The sequence below is a fragment of the Galeopterus variegatus genome, unplaced genomic scaffold (genome assembly GCF_000696425.1).
Source record: "Galeopterus variegatus unplaced genomic scaffold, G_variegatus-3.0.2 Scaffold3116, whole genome shotgun sequence".
Classification (NCBI taxonomy): domain Eukaryota; kingdom Metazoa; phylum Chordata; class Mammalia; order Dermoptera; family Cynocephalidae; genus Galeopterus; species Galeopterus variegatus.
In genome coordinates this window covers 78,291-82,078 of record NW_007729227.1, presented here as the reverse complement: position 1 = coordinate 82,078, position 3,788 = coordinate 78,291, and positions in this window count along the sequence as shown.

Here is a 3,788-nt window from a genome sequence, read left to right as displayed (position 1 = left end):
TGAGTTATTGTGATTCTAAGATAGTCTGGACAGATACTAAAATAATTAATTGTTTAACTTCACTCTTGAGTATCTCAGACAACTGGTTTTATTTTAGATATTTTTTTCTTTTCTAATATACACATTCAATGCTATAGATTTTCCTCTAAGCACTTCTTTTGCTGTATCCCACAAATGATGATAGGCTATAGCTTCACTTTGTTTAAAATATTTTTTAACTTTTCTTGAGATTTCTTTGTCCCATGCATTACTTGCATTTAGAAGTATGTTATTTAAACTTGAAATGCTTTGAGATTTTCCATTTATCTTTCTGTTGTTCATTTCTAGTGTGATTCCACTGTGACCTGACAGCATACTTTGTATGGTTTCTACTCTTAAATTTGTTGTTTGGTTTTTGTTTTATCTTGTTTTTTTAATGGCCCAGGACATTGGCTATCATGGTATCAAGGTATATATTCCATGGGCACTTGGAAGGAATGTCTATTCTGCTGTTGTTGGATGAAGTAGTCTATAGATGGCCATTGGGTTCAGTTGATTGCTGGTTCTATGTCCTTCCTGATTTTCTGCCAACTGAATCTGTCCATTTCCAATAGAGGGATGCTGAGATCTCCAACAATGATAGCGGATTCATCTGTATCTCCTTGCACTTATATCAGGTTTTGCCTTATGTATTTCGATGCTCTGTTATTAGGTGTATACATGTTAAGGATTGTTATATCTTGTTGAAGAACTGACCCCTTTATGATTTTGTAATGCCCCTCTTTATCTCTGACAACTTTGATTGCTCTGACGTCTACTCTGTCTGAAATTAATGTAGGCATTCCATTTTCTTTTAATTGTGTTATCCTGGTATATATTTTGTCATTCCTTTCCTTTTAATCTCTCTATGTCTATATTTACAGAGTTTCCTGTAGACAACTATATTCAGCTCTTTTTTAAAAATCTACTCTAAAAATCTCTTTTAATTGGTATACTGAAGCCATTTACATTTAAAGTGATTATTGATATAGTAGTATAAACATAAATTTATTTCTAACTGTTTTATATTTGTTGTGTTCTTTGTTTCCTTTTTTGTCTTTTACTCTTTTTCTGCCTTCCCTGGTTTTAATGGAGCATTTTATATTACTCCATTTTGTTACTTATCATATCAAGTCTACTTCTCTTTCTTATTTTTTTTNTTTTTTTTAGTGAGTGCCCTAGAGTTTTGCAATATACATTTACAACTAATCTAAGCCCAGATTTGAAAATCAGTATACCATTTCACAAGTAGTGACATACCTTAGAATATTCCCAATATCTTCCTCTCATCCCTAATAACATTCCTGTCATTTGTTTCTTTTATCCATATGTTACAATCACTGAATACATTGTAGTATTATTATTGTGAGCAAACTTCTGTTAGATCTATTAAGAATAAGAAAAAATAAAAATATATTATTTTACCTTCATTTGTTCCCTCTCTAATTCTTTTCCTTTCTTTATGTAGATCCAAGTTTCTTACCTAAAACACTTTTTTTCTCTGGAAAACTTCTTTAAAAAATTTTTGCATAGCAAAGCTACTGGTGACAAATTCCCTCAATTTTTGTTTGCCTGAGAAATTATTTCTCCTTTACTTTCTATAAATAAGACCAAGCATTTCTCCAAATACAAAATTCTAAGCTGGTTTATTTCTTGCAACACTAACATTTTTACTCTACTCTCTTCTTTTTTTTTTGTCTTTTTCCGTGTCCGGCAACGGATCGCAACCTCGTGTTGCCCCGGTACCGGACCGGGACCGGCAACGGGATCGCAGCCCTCGGTGTTGCTCCCACGCCTCGCTCAGCCAGTGAGCGGGAACCGGTCTGTATGTGGGATCCGAACCCTCGGCGGGAGCGCCGCTGCGCTCCCAAATGGCGCACTATCCAGTACTCTCTTCTTCTTTGCATGGTTTTTGAAGAGAAGTCCATTGTAATTCTAATCTCTTTGTAAATTTCCTCCTTCGTATCCTGGATTGATTTTCTCATTTTGTTGTGCTGTCTGACTGAGTCTTCTTGTATCTCACTGAGTTTCTTTAAGATTGTTTCTTGGAATTCCCTTTCAGACATATCAAGGGTTTCCTGTTGTATGTGGTCTGGTATTTGAGAATTACAGTGCTCCTTTGGTAGTGTCATATTTTCTTGTTTTTCATATTTCTAGTATCCCTACATTGATGCCTAGTAGTCTGGTGGTTGTTTCTTCTATTACTCTGCAGTGGCTTTTGAGGAGAGAGTCCCTCCTGCAGATTTGTTATATACTGCCTGTTGGGTGGGGTGTTTTAGTTTTGGTATGGGGTAGACTCAGTTGTTCCAGGTAGACTCAGTAGTTCTGGGTAGATGCAGTATTTCTGGGGAAGTTGGCTGGTACATCTATGGCTGGGGCTGCAAGTGTGGCTGGGCCTGCACGGGTGGGTGGTATGTGCTGTGCAGGATGAACTCTTGTGTGGGGAGAAGGGCCGTGGCTCTGGGACTAGACGATGGCTCAGGCAACCACAGTACTGGTGGGGGCAGGCTGGTGCTGGGGCAGGAGGAGGGCTACTGCTGGGAAGTTCTCAAAGCTGAACAGATTCCTTCAGCTGCAAGGGAGAATTCCTCCTGGTTGATCCTGATTCGAGAGACGTGGCGGTGGCTGAAGAGGTGTGCCTCTTCCTCCTCTACACCAACCTGCTTGATTTCATGCTTCACAAGGTACTCACCAGGCTCCCTTTGCCTTCCCACACTCTCCCACCAATGCTCTCCCCTGTACTTAGCTGTCCTTTCCCTGCTCTCGTCCCTGTCTGTGGGAGAATCACGCATTGGGCACCTCTAGTCTGCCATCTTGCTCCACCTTCTCAATATCTTAATATGTACATATTTGGGTGCATAATTTTTCTTCATTTCTCATTTGATGGAGTCAAATTTCTTCATAGATAGATACACATACATACATACACACGTGTACATACACATATATAATGATAATTAAGCACTATATTTTATAAATTCCTTTGTAATTAAAAACATGCCTACTTTGCCTGCTTACATGAAAAATAACGTGTCAACGTGTCAACAACTTTTACTTTCTAAAATCTTTAGAAATTGCTCCATTATTTAGTGTTGCAGAGAAAAGTGTAAGGTTTGGCAGATGTTTATTCCTTTGGGTCAAAATTAGTATTATCCCACTACTTGGATGATAGAATATTTTGTCTTTATTTCCCCAGTCTATTTTGCAAGAGAATGGTCTTGCAAAATGTTCAGATGTTCATATGTTGCTCGTTTTCATGGAACTTGCCTATAATGTGGCAATCCTTGCTTTTTTTTTTTTTCTTTTAACTATGTATCACCTTCATGCTTATTTTAATGTTTGTCTTCTCATCCCTTAAGTATGGTGGAGGTTTTCAGGTATATCACCCCTCTTCATTAATTGGATTTTCCACAGTTTAAATTCCACCTTTTATAAGACCTTCAATGTGGGCTTTATGTGTTGTATTGAAATATAAGACACTCCTTTGGTCTATGTGTCCACACTTGCTCTATTACCACACCATCATGATACTGCAGAATTTCAATAGGTGCTATAATCTGGAACTGTAAGTCCTGCAAGTTTGTCCTACTTCAATATTTCCTTGAATATTTTTGCCTTTGCATTTTCATATTCATTTTTAAAATCAGCAAGCCAATTTCCACTAAAAGAAACTGCTGTGATTTTTTTTTTTTTTTTGGATTGTACACAGGCCTTCTGCATTTAATTGAATTACTATAATTGTATTTCATTCATTATCTTTTACTACACTT